The sequence below is a fragment of the Heliangelus exortis genome, chromosome 12 (genome assembly GCF_036169615.1).
Source record: "Heliangelus exortis chromosome 12, bHelExo1.hap1, whole genome shotgun sequence".
NCBI classification, from domain to species: Eukaryota; Metazoa; Chordata; class Aves; order Apodiformes; family Trochilidae; genus Heliangelus; species Heliangelus exortis.
In genome coordinates, this window is record NC_092433.1 from 9,182,438 (window position 1) to 9,196,114 (window position 13,677).

Here is a 13,677-nt window from a genome sequence, read left to right on the forward strand (position 1 = left end):
GCAAAATGTTCATAATCACGCACAGTTGGGAAACCTTTAGAAAGGTGGAGAATGAAGGAATAAAAGGTGATAGTTTATACAAAATAATTCAGGTATTGGTAGACTAGTTTGGAATAAAGACTTAAGTTCTGTTGGTTTGAAATGCCTACCACTTTAAACATAGTATCCCTATGTTGTCTTGTGATTTTTCTCCTGTTTTTTTACTCTGAACTGTTGATGTGGCTTAAATATTTTTGGTTACTGTTGCTGATATTTAGGTTTTCAAGCTAAACCTTTCAAAGGGAAGTGAAGAAAACATCAACGTTCCTAATGTGCATATTAGGAAACACTGAGGTTATAAAACTGTTGAGAAACAGAGAAGGTCAACACTGCAGGGTGGTGGTTGATGATAAGGTGTATCGTGCTTTGAACTGGGGCTCCTTGGCACGGGTTGAGTGAATGCTATTGCAAGTTTAGATATTCAACTGCTGAGTCTGGAATTTGTCAGGCCAAGGTGTTCAGCTTTGAATTAAGTGTGGAAAGGGCAGCTTAACAAGGTAAGTAAGAGACCTTGATTAACAGAACATGTTTATTTCTTCTGATTTGAGTCTAATTTTAATAGACAGAAAAGCAAGCCATGGAATAGAAATACGATAAAAACATTTTTGTTCCATAATGACTTATTGAGAATCCAGTGATGCGCTTATGTTTCTGTCCAGAAATGCAACACCCCTTCATTTTTAGGGTACCGTATGCTGAACGTTGAAACCATAGTGCTGGATATTCTGTGACATCCTTCTAGTTGCATGTGTGCTTTTGCCCGTGTTGCAGCTGCATGATGGGGGGAGATCAGCCTACACTCACCTCCTTTTTTGTTTGTTTTTTTTTTTTTCTTTTCTTTTCCAAAAGAAACGAGTATGAGCAGGGAGGAGACTGGAGTTACACTGTGGTGAAATTCTTAAAGCAGATGTTTGGGAGAGTAGAACAGCTCTGTGTTGTGTCTTTACTGCAGTTGGGTGTGCTGTGAAATATTCCTGCTCCACAGCATAGAGCTGGTGCAAAAGAGGGAACTCGTTACTATGAGAAATAGTTGACTGCTGACACTTCCCTAAAAACTTAGTTGGGGGAGATAGTGAGTGCTGTCGAGGAATGGGTTATGTTCTTAAGGCATGAGATATGTAAAGACTGAAGTGGTGTGTACATTACTTTCCAGGAACTGCTGCAGCTTCTCATATAAGAATATCTAAAAATACAGCTGCTTCTTCAGCCCTCAGGAGCTACTGTCAGGTGACAACAGAGGAAGGAGGTAATTTTAAGATCAAGTAGGAGAAGGACTTGCTTCCTTCTTTGGAAGTCTGTGGTAGACAGACTAATTTCTACCTACTCACAGGAGCAGTGTGAAAAAAGGCTTTCATGTGACAGGGTCCTACCCCTTATTTGTTGCCTGTGTCTGCTAGATTGTATACCTTCAGTGGATAATCACATGGATCTGCGTGTAAGCAATTGGGAGAGCTGTTAATGATCTCTCTCTACATATATGCCCTGGATTCTGTTTTTATTGTAATATCATCTTAATTATTTTAAAACTGTCTGGTCGGGCTTTGAAGAATTTTTCCTGGGCTTGAGTGGTAAACAACACGTATTTAAAACTGGTGTAGGAGAAGTGTCAAAAATTTGCTTGTGATTGTTTTTTTTTTCCTTCAATGACAGAGTTGAAATAATGCAGAGCTGTAATAATCCAATGGAACATTCTGTCAACCTGCGTCATCTGTAGGGTTTGATATGCGTGGTATTTGCATAGGAAGTTGCTATGCTACTTGTCTGCAGAAAGAAACTGTATTCCAGAAAAGTTTAGCAGACAGGAGAAGTGGACATGATTCTCTTGATTACTTTTAAAAATTTTTTTTAATCTATTTTTTATTTAACCATGTTGCTCTTAATGCTGCCTTTTCCCAGTGGCTCAAACTATTTTTCTTTGAAACAAGCTATGCATAACATCTACTTCTAATTAAGTTTATTAAAACTTCACACTAACACTAGGCTAATTATAGTTAGTGTAACACTCTAGTTGATTTTTCTTTAATCAAAGTATAGGCTTGTCTACAGCAATATTAAATTTAAGCTTTGGTGACAAAGCTCGTGGTATGTCAAAACTCACTACTTAACAGCAAGCACATTTTTTGTGGGAAGGTTGTGTTTGTACTGGGAGTGGAGTTCATATTTCATGTGAACTTAATTTGAAAGTTCATGTGCTTTGATGATACACAAAACAGATTTTGTTTTATCAGAGTAGATGGGACTAACTTAATGCATAGTACCAGTGCATTGCTACTTTTATTGAATGTCATTTTCATTTTTAATGACTGGAGAAACCAAGTTTGCTGAGCTTTCTTCTGTGTTCTGTTGGATCTGTATATTTTGAAAGAATTCTTTAAATGCTTTTTTTTTTGAGTTATAACTGCATATCCTTCTGTCAGTTGTTTTTGTTCTTGTAGTAAACAACTCGTTCTCCTGGCTTTCTTTAGCTTTTGGACTTTGTTTTTCTAAGAGTCTAGATCATGAATTGTAGCAGAATGTAGGATGTTAGATGTCAAGAACACATTTGAGGAAAGTGCTACCTTTGTAAAGAAAAAGGCTAATTGTTCTTAGAACAGCAGTATTTTTGAACTGCTGATTAGACAGGGAAAACAAATGCATGTTAATTCCAGTTCTTTTGTAGCATATGACAAATTTTTATCTGGGTATTTTTTACCATTTTTTAGAAAGCTCGACTTCTAAATTTAATGTGAAAAAAGCTTTGACAGAAATCTGATTTTTACACATGCTTACGTATTCTGGGTGGAAATTCAGTAACTGGCACAGGAATGCTGAGCCTTATTTTTAAATGTTAGGAGAATGGTTTGTCAGTATAGCTTAAAAGAAGCTTGTGTTCAGGGCTCTGGATTGTAAAGATGGAATAAACAGACAACCCACGGTATGCGTGCTATAAATAATGGAAATCTGAGTTTAAAGAAATCCCAAACTACAACACTTTCATAATATAAATAGTCTTCAAATCTAGGTATGCACATTTTTATTGAGTTGGTTCGCACTTCCGAATCCGGGTGCGAGTGTGTATAATTATGTCGCCCTCTAGTGGTTGCTACTCAGGTTTAAATAGTAAAAAGCAGACATTTTCATGCTTAGGGAAGGGATTTAATGATTCTTGTTTACAAATGATGATGTATGTTGTATTTTTTACAGTAGCAGTGTGTTTCACTGGTTGCTACTTCCTTGACAACTGAATAAAACCAGGACTGTGCAAATTAAAAAACCACCTTCTACTCCCAGACCGGGCAGCTGAAAGGGTGTGAGATGACAGCAGTAATTTGCAATTCCCTTGCAGATTGGTCATTATCATGACCAATGCATTATCATGTGTTCAAATTAGGTTTTTATTGACAGATTTGAAACAGCATTCAGGTTGGTTTGTTTGGTTTTTGGTTTTAGTTTTTCTTAACTTTTCTGAAGAATTAAATTAATGGGCACAGTGTAATCAGTGTAACATCTCTGATGACTTTGTGGCTATGATGGGAAATACTTAGAAAAAAAGATATAAAAATATGTTTGTTTAGAAAGCTGTACTGGAATAATTTCCTTGGCAATTTTTGCCATGTTACCTTTTAAGCTGTAAATCCAAACTACCATGTATGTGATTTTTGCCCTCAACTAAACCCAGTATAAATCATGAGTTCAGTGTGTTTGTAATTACTGTATCCTTCAACATCCTATCTGCCCATTGCTCTTTATCTTCTGGGGTGGTTCTGATGTTCTGAACCAGTTAGAAGGCTACAGCACCTGCCCCTTGTTTTGAAGTGAGTAGGACACAGCTCAGGAACTAGCTGACTAATGTTCTCTAGGATCATCTGTCAAAAATCAACTCATACAATCTCTCATGTAACTGGCAGACCTGTTTCAGTATGTGGATGCATGTTACAGTATTTTTTTTGTTAAGATTAAAAAAACACAAACCTCTCTTGTTAGTGTAAGACTGCTTATCTCAAACAAGCACCAGAATAATTTTCCTCTGTTCATTAATACCAGCATTCGGTTACTGCTTGCCTTGAGAATCTTGACCCAAGAATAAGTTGCAAATAAATACAGCCTCCTCCCAGACCGTTTTTCCTCTCACTTTGTTGGAGGTATGGCTTGGCAGTTCCTTGAGTACAAATATTGAACTCCCAATTGCCAAATTTCTCCTCTGTGCTGGAAAAATGCATTTTCCATCTTTGGATGGAGCCACACCCTTCTCTGACAGTGTTTGGATTCCAGTTAATTGTGTTTGCTCTCTGTATGCAATGCTAAAGTTCACAGAATGAAAAGAAATTAAAGATTTTTTTTTTTTAATAAAATAGTTTTGGTCCTTACTTGATGCAGAGAAGTCTTCAGAAAAGCGTGGAGGAGCATACAGCTCTGGTGACCCCTTGTTTTCAGTGTGAGGAAGTGTGCAGTGAACTCCCTACTCTGTATTTTGGTCATATTTCTGGTTTGGACCTGTAGCAAACATACCTAGTTTGACATGATTATGCAGTGTCATTTGTAATTAGATAGTTCTTTTGAGTTAGGACTTGTACTTCCTCATCTTGATTGGCTGCATTGAATTATATCACCATAACATTAAGCTAATCCTCAGTGTAGTTGTTTTAACTGTAGCTTAGAAATGTGCTGAACCTTAATTTCCTTTGAACAACTGTCACCTATGAAGAAATAGCTCAGGAGCAGATGATTTCAAAAAGCAAGAAATCTGTTTTATTCAAAGGAAAGATGAATTAACAGGCCTGCTGCAGATGTCTGTCTTTTTAAGAAAATACTGTGGCTGCATTAAAAAAGTCCCTTCAGATGGAATGTTCCTTCCTAATGGGAGACAGCTTCATAAATTTTTGAGGGTGTTCCTAGAGTTTTTATGTACTGTTATTGTGGTGATACCAAACCACTGTTGCAATTGGAGGTGTTTGTGAAATCTGATGTGGGTTTTTTTTAACCTCTATCTGAATGTGTAATCACTGGGAGTTTTCTCTGTCATAAAACAGCAGTAGGATGGAATTAATGATAGAAGGTAAACACAGTACCTTGTGTGGAAGGAGTGGAAGTGAGGAAAGGTTGAAATAGTTTCCACAACTTATCCTTTTATTCTCTACAGCTGGAAAGTGAACACGTGAGAAGATTCTTCTTTGCAAGGAGTAGAAGAGCTTTGATGTAATGATTAACTCATTGCAGAAACTTAGCACTGTGTAGCAAGATAGTTAAGAAGCTTTTACATTAGTGCAAAATATCTGCCTTGAAGTATCTGTGATGATAGCTGAGGGTTTTCTGATAAACTAAGGAGCTGCCCCGTATTTTTTACTTTCAAATAATTAGATCTTCTCTTCTGACTCTTCATCTGGTGGAGTATCTGGTAATCTTGATTTATGTTGTGCTTTTTCTGTGATTAGATTGCAAATGAAAAAATATAATTGCTGATAGAAGTTCAATAATGCTAATTTCTTCAATAAAATGTCAGTGTTGGTTACTTTATTTTTGCTAATAACTTATCTCATTATTCAAGATTTTTGAAGCAGCAGAAACAGCAGCTAATGTTAGTGTTAGATTTCTTGCTCAAAGTATTTTCTGTGCCAGATCCTAATAGTATTTCGAAATTTCCTTTTTTGAAATAAATATTTATTTTTATAAATCCTCTGCTTTTTCTGTCACTTCTTCCTGTTTGCCAGTGTTTTCCCACAAAAAAGATTTAATTTTTAATAGGTATTGTAGATCTTTGTTTTGAATTTTTATTTTTGAAAGGTTTTAATAATGTCAGCAGAGATTTATGCCTTGCCTCTGATTTTAAATCAGAGAAAAGAAAGCTATGTTCAAATTTGAAGAAAATCTCACTTTTTAATGTAAAGTTTTTCATTGCAATAGTTGATGACAAAGCCACAGTTTGGTTGTTTTCTTGGACTTTATAAAGCTGGTAAGTGAATGTAAGTATCAAGTTTTACCATTTATTAATTGAGAATTTAAGAAGAAAAATTTTACTTCTCTCAATAGTCTTGCATTTTTGCCTAGTGCAGAGTATTGGTACAGCTGCTTTTGCCACTTGAAGGTAAGAGTAAATTGCAAAGATAATTTGCAAACTTCAGCAACATGTATGTAAAAAGAAGTTCATTTTATATGGGAACCAGCTTCTTGCGGAGTTCATAATTCTTAATTTTATCTCGATACCTGCATTCTACAAATACAGTCCTGGGGACTTTGTACACTTCAGAATAATGTTTACTTGTGTTGCGTCAAAGTTTGAGTATGTGGTGTTGTCAGTATCATTAAATATGGCAAACAATAGTGTTCAGCTTTCTGTCTAGTTTTAGTGGAAGGGTCTTTATGTAAGGGCATCAAGATGAAGTATTTCAGCAATATTTTATGCTTATAAGTTATTCTTTTAAGTGATTATCATGAAGAACCCTGGATTTCTAGGTAATGGCCTATTAAAGTATTTTGTTTCTTCTAAAGCCATGTTAAGTTGCAGTATATTTCCATAATTGATTGATATAAAGAAAGCAGTAACATTAAGAGAAACCTCAGAAAGTCACCTTTGCCGTTTGTTTTCTCCAGGATTAATGTTTGACATGGTGATAGAAGTTGATGTAAATTATGCAGTCACTGGTACCACAGCAATACATAGCTTTATAAATCTCTAGGGTAAGAAGAGCCTGAGGTTCCTTAATGAAATAGGATAAGATGAGTTTTTTGCAACAACTACAATATCCTTTTTTTCTTTTTTTTTCAGTCCTTTAAAATAGTTGGGTTTTTAGTGTTGCACATCAAAGTTTTTTTCAAGTGTCAGTATGTTGTGTAAGATACTGTAATCTATGACAGGAGTAATACAACATAAGTTTCTTTATTGCTTTTCTATTTTAATGACTCAGTTTGAGCATCTTGGGACCCTTGACTGAGTAATAATTTCTCAGGTATCTTTTCCTTGATTACCCTTTATTGTTAATGTATTTTAGCCTAGCATTTAAAGAAGCAATATACCTTAAAAATCTCTCAGCATCCTCAGTTTTAGACTGTCATATAAAACTAAAATTGTACTTGAGGATTTTCATGTAGGCTTAAAATTCATGTAATTTTTTGTTATTCTCAAAAATTGGTTATAATTAGTACTGATCTTTTTAGTACTAAAAAGATTTAGTACTTTTTAGATTAGTACTGAAATTTTTCTGTACAAGACTTTTGTATATATTCAGGATGCAGTTGCATCTCTTCTTCTGAAGCTGTTCATGTCCTTAATCTATTTTGTGATTTAGAGGAAGCTTTAAAGCTCATGGCTTATGTGAGGGGACAGACTTCGATTCAGCTGTGAAGAAAATAAATACAATAGTTTTCTAGTTGTCCTGAAAACATACAGCATTTGTAGCAGGCAGATTTTCAGGAATTCTTGTGAACTGTGAGGACAGAAGTTAAGTAAAAGACATGTTCTAAATAAAAAGTAGTTATTGGTAACTATGGTGACAGATGTCTCACTGCAGCAAGTCAGTCAGCTATATATAAACTAAATTACTTGTAAATTAGAACTCTTTTTCTAGATATCTTTCTAAAAATAGCCTTCTGCATCAAAACTAGTGACACTGATGTGAAGAGAGGTCTATTTTTGTACGGTGTTGTCACATTGTGTGGTAAAACATTTTATCTTGAGGTTTTTTGGGAGTCGTCATCCTGCTTCTTTTGACAGTGAATGTGTTCCTGGATTATTTGAATAATCTGTGGATAGATATGTGCTCACTCATGAGTAACTTTTATCTTTTTGAATGGCTTTATTCTACACCTTCTGTTTACCATAGAAGACTTTTCAGTAAGAGAAATTAATATTGCATACCTTGCCTGGGATTGCTTCAGGTCTTACCCTTCAGCATGAATCTTTGACATGAATGTAGTTGTTAGAGAATTTTGAGGAATGAGTTATTACTGCATAATAGAGGGTGGTCAGGACTTGGTCTTCTATCACTTGGCATTTTCCTGCAATTACAGAATGTGATTATTAGGAGGAGTTAACTTAAAATGTCAAGTTATGTTACAAATTGTTGATTCTAGAAGAGAGTTTGTGAGATTACTTGAATGACACCCATTCTTCCAGATGACTGTCAGGGCAAATAGTTTACCAAAGGGAGCTATTTCTGAATGTTTCTATTCATGTTGGTTTGTTTGTGGTTTTCTTGTTTAACAAAAACACCAACAAAACAGCAACAAAAAAAGACAAAATATGAGCACCTTTTGACCAAAGTTCTAAATGAGTGCACAATAGAGAAAAAGCACTGTTTTAAGTATAAGCTGCTACATCAATGTTGTTATCCTATGATTATCATCTCCTATTAAATTTTTTTCATATCAATTATCATCACAATATTACTATATTTTTTCCAGAAGTTTTGTTGTTCCAGCTGTTGATAGTTCCTTTTAGATCTAAAGCATTATAAATCTGAAGGTGGGTTGGAGGGGTTTGTACAGTTCTGTGCTGACCGTTTGTTGAGGGTTCCAGGAATTGTCATGCAGTTTGTTTTTATTTTATGAAAGCAAAAGTGATGCAGGTCATTATATATTTTTCTTAATTTACTTTGACTTCAGACAGCTACCTCCTAATACAGAGAACTCCAAATTTTGGTTGTGGAATGTGTTTTAAGATTGTGACATATAGCTATTGACTAAAAACAGTTGGTTGATATTGTAAATACAGCCTGCTCTCTACTGGGTTTTTTTTATGTGATGCTGTGGGACATGTGAGTATATGGCTTAGGAACCAGCTTCTAAAATATCCTCACTTTTAGCTAAGGTCGTTGCTACACCAACCAAATTAAGCAAACTGGGAATTGTAGGAATCCTGAAGTCATGCTGAGGTGTTCAGCTGTTCCTGCCATCAGCCAACTTTGCTGCTTTCTGTGATGGGTGAGGAGCAGGTAACCAGGATAGTGGTGGGTTCATCTGCTTCATTTCTTTTGTCCCTTGACCTCAGTCTGGAATGGTGAAGTGATTGTGAAAGATGTGTGGGGCTTTAGTTTGAAGTTGAGTTTGCATAATTACAGAAAACGTTTGGAGATAAGTGCTGAAGATCTTCATCCTCATTCTGTTACATATGTGTCCAAACTTTGAATGGTGAGCATGAGTTTTTGGTTCTGTTATAAATAAGCTTGGATTGTGGCAATATTTTAAGTCCTAAACCTAAACTTTTTACCATCTTCTGCCAATCTCTTTGATACCAATTACTTTGAAAAATACAACAATAATGCTAAAGAATTTTAATTGGTAATAAATAGCCCCACCCCTTAAATATTTTTTTAACTCCACATAGCTAGTTAGAGAACTGAATAATTAAAAAGTATCACTTTATCTTTTTAGTAGTCTTTCTGTTAATAATGATCACTTGCTAATACAAATAAAAAAATCCTTTTAATGTAAATGTATGACATCTTGTTTCTAAATTGTCCTTAGACAATTCTAAATTGCCCTGCAAATATTGATGAATAGTGTAGAGCTATCGACTAATAGTAACCTTGAGCTTTTCACCTTCAGGACAGTAAGTTAAGTTACAGACAAAATGTGGGGCTTGAGTATAGCTGCTTTTGCCTAATGGGCACAACAAATATGAGGTGGCATTAACTCTTCAAACATGGCAAAACTCATGCAAACTCTAATGTTTTTCTTTTTTTTGCCAATGTTTTTAATATGCTGTAATTTAAAGTTCTCATAGGTGCAACTGTATCTGTAGAACTCACCAGTTAAAATAAGCATTGCAGTGTCTTATGTGGAAAGAAAGGTTTGTGCTGAGATGTTTGCAGGTACAACACACCTGGAAATGTGTGCTCTCTTTTGTTGAGGAAGGTGACATTTTGCTGCTCAGGAACACGCTACAGCAACTCAAGGTTGTAGGCAAATGTATGTTTTGTGCACATCTGAAGCTGTTCTTTCCTCTCAGTGTTCAGTGTTTCCCCTTTACCTAATGGGATTCCTTCCCCTTCCAGTCTTCCCTGTCACAGCCACTTGTGTCCTTTTCAGGCAAAGTATGCCAGTTTAGCTCAGACAAAAGTTCAGCTGAATGTCAGGTTCTGTAATGAACTTCAAAGCAGTTGAACTATCAGGACATGGCAAGCAGCAGAGTAAAGCAGTAATGCTTTGCAGCACTTCAAATACAGAAAAGGCCAAACTCTGTTTATGCCCAGACTCGGTTATGCTGGCACAGAATTGCTTTCACTGCCACAGTTTATTTTGGTTGACAACAGGTATGAGCAACCAGCAGGGTTGTCCTGGCAGAACAGTCAGCAAAACTTCAAGGTGTAAACAAACATGGAACAACTTGGTCAGCAGAAAAGCTGTCCTCTCCCTCCTGTCCCTTGGAGCTACTGGCAGGTTTGGAAGGATAGCACTCAGTTCCTGGGGGTAGCTGAGGATTTAACCATTTCCATCAGAGTAGCTGCATTTACATTAAACTTTTACTTTCAGTTAAAAACTTACTGTGAATATATTTGTCCAGTGCTATGTCAAAGAAAGTTTTTTTTTCCCTTTTTTTTTTTTTCTTCACCACATAGGAAGAGGAGCAGTTAAGTTTATTATTTTCCAAGGAAGTTCCTGAAAACTATGAGCAGTGCTTATGGTCCCTGAGTAGCCAGCTGCCACTCCTTCAGTCTGTTTGATCTGACTGGAAAGTCCCTTTCTGCACAGCTGCTCATTGTAGTTTCATCGTGTGTGCCTGTCTTGGGTACTTAGAATCAATTTACAAAGGAGATTTGTGAGGAAATACTAAGTTAATGCACTACTTTTGTTGCTAAGTAGAAGGTGGTGGAGATTAGTAAGCTGAGATCTGTTAGATCCATGTGTTTAAGAAATACAAAACTAAATAAAGAAGCTGTTTTGCTTGATGTACCCCACCCTGTGAATTATGCTTGCTTATGGAGACAGATACTTCCAGTTCCTTGATAATGGGTGGAGTTAGGCAAGTGAGGAAAGGAATTTAGGATGTGTCTAAGCAGACCAGAATGAGGAACTCAGTCATGTGGATCTGGAGGTAATTTAGCATTTGGACTTCTGTATCTTACAGCCAAAGGATGACCTGGAATTCAGTATGGTTTGCAGAGTGTACACTGCTAACAGAAGTGCTGCTCCCAAAATGAGAAAATACTCAGTGTAAACGCTTCAAGGAAGATAAAATGATGTTTAATTGTATGGGAAGAAAAGCTTTCTGGCTGTAGTGTGATAAATGTTCCCATATTGGTTGGCTGCTGTTATATATTGCTTTAAATTTCTTGTGCACAATTCAGGTTATACAAAGCCAGTGAACTTCACCTCCTAGTAGAATACTCAGCATGAAACAAATAAGTTAACTCAATTGTACTAGCACTAGGTCCAATTTTGAACTGAAGTATTACTCTAGTATTCCAGTTTCTAGATCCCTGCTTGTTGACTGCATTTGAGTATTAGATACAGTACTCAGGGGATGCATTTGTAATGCCAACATTAATTGTTCAGTGATTGATCATGTAGTTTGTAACCTAAGTAGGAGAATAATCTGCTACTGTAACTGCTCTGACAGCCTTGCTGCCCCCTGTGTGATATTAAACATGGCAAAAATTAAGCTGTTATCTCCTTACTGATGATAGTTCAGAATTTGACAAATTTAAAGCCTTTTGGTTTAAACTAATGCCCTGAAGCCTGTATAACAGGGCTCTGGATTGTGTGGCAGTTCTGTATACTTCTTACATGCAAGGAAATAAGAGATGAGGAAGAAAATGGTAGACTAGGAGGTCCTGAAATTGTGGCTTTCTCTCTGCATTAGTTGTGTAGGCAGTCAGAATGTATTGAATGAATAAGATACACTAATGATTGACTTTAAGTCAGTGGCCTACATTTTAATGCTTATTATTTACTTAATTATTCAGCTGTGGAATAAGGCTGAAATGTTTAGTTATATGCTGTGGTCTGTGTCGACATTTTTTAAATGTAGAATTTGTTTCTCTTTGTGGAGTGAATCTCACAACTCTGCAAATGATCTCAGTGCTTCAGTAAATCTCAGTGTAATTCTCAGCATAATTGTCCTGAACTGCAGTTTCAAGCTGGGCTAGATGGAGTAGCAGTAATGTGCTCTTAAAATGGAAACAGATGGCTATACATAGTGATAGCAAATGTTATGTGAGTCTGTTTTGCCATTCTTTACTTACTGCCATACTGCAGTACTGAAGTGACTTCAGGTTCTTTTGTTCATTGTATTGTACTTGGGGGAGTTAGATTATATGAGTTTTTGAAAAAAAAAATCACTATATAAGTGCTCAAGAAGTCATTCATAGGGCACTTATTCTTTAAACATCAGTTTCTTTTTCTTTTCTTTTTTCTTTTTTTTTTTTTTTTTTTTCCTTTTTTTTTTTTTCTGTCCTGTGTGTGGAGCACTTGTTCTTCATATTTACCTGGTAATGATCAGTTATACAAAAATAAAATCTCTATCTTTGGCTTTTCAGTGAGTGTGTGTGACTGATTATTACGCTCCTTGCTAGAAACTGGACTAGTTAATATGAGGCACGAAAGTCCTGGGACTTGAGTTTGATCTGAACAGAGGTGTGAGTTTTAGAAGGAAGTATAATTAGGTTGGTATATGCTGCCCTTTTTTCTGGCAGTACCAGCTTAAACACCTCCTCATATAATTTGAATCAGGTCTCAAAACTGGTTTGCAGTGACTAAACAAATGCCTGACCCAGGGCAACTGAAGAGGAGGTGGTGCAACCCAGCAATGAGTGCTGGGTGAGGGAAAGATGAAACTCTGCACTGGCACTGCTGCTGAAAGTTGTGCTGGAAAGCAGGAGGAGCAAATTGTGATAGTTACACAGAAGGCACTGTTTTACGTATCTGCTGTGTAAAAGGCATTGTTTGGGGAATTGGAGAACCTGCCAAGGACAATGCATATTGAGTAGTATATTAAATACCAGTATACTATCATAAATCATAAATAGTAATGAATTGATCCATGTTAGTTTCCAGGAATGTTTTTTTGATGTTTCTTTTTTTTTTTTCCTGAAAGATAACCTTTAGTAATGATACAAAAGTGATGGAGGGGTTGACCTTTGAGAAAGATCTTTTGAGCTAGTGAAAACTAGTATGTAACACTTTTATTTGCTATGTGAAAAGGGAACAGCTCTGTGGGTTCCTGACCGATTGCTGTATTAAGGATAACTGAATCCTTTTCACTGAGTCTTGAAGTCAGTGCATTTCTCCCCAGACATCACCTTATTAATAGGTTTCTCATACTATCTACTCTTTCCTGTATCTAGTAAAGAAATATTTTCATCCTGTTTGTAAAGACTTCAAGAATATAACTTTTCTGAAATTTACATGATGAAATTCAGTAGCATGTTTGAGTGGACAGTTAAATAATGACATTAAATTTAATGTGTATTTTCTGTGGCCAGTTGTTAATTTTTTTTTTTTTTTTTTTAGTTCAAATTTTTTGTCTGCTGGTATTTTGTAGGTTTTATGTTGCTGATCTGTTGCACTTCCTTTCCTGTGGTCACTCTTTTCTGTTTCCATGTGCTATCTTGTCTGTGGCCTGGCTGCAGATTCTGCAGAAGTGTGTTTACAAGGGGCGGGGATTAATCAGAAAGTTGGAGGGATAAAAGGCAGATATTATGCATAGGAAAGAAAAGGGTGGGG

At 36.1% G+C, this 13,677-nt stretch overlaps 1 protein-coding gene across 35 annotated transcripts in view; it reads left to right on the top strand.

The window, feature by feature from the left end:
- The window catches only part of SLMAP (sarcolemma associated protein), a 77,988-nt gene that overhangs the window by 15,784 nt on the left and 48,527 nt on the right, over window positions 1–13,677 (top strand). Inside the window, exon 1 of one of the 35 annotated variants that reach the window (XM_071755910.1) lies at window positions 517–536. The exons of the other annotated variants lie outside the window; for them this stretch is intronic. The gene's annotated coding sequence lies outside the window, so the exon portion shown is untranslated. Of the gene's footprint in view, window positions 1–516; window positions 537–13,677 lie in introns of those variants that run through there. 35 annotated transcript variants of the gene reach the window in all.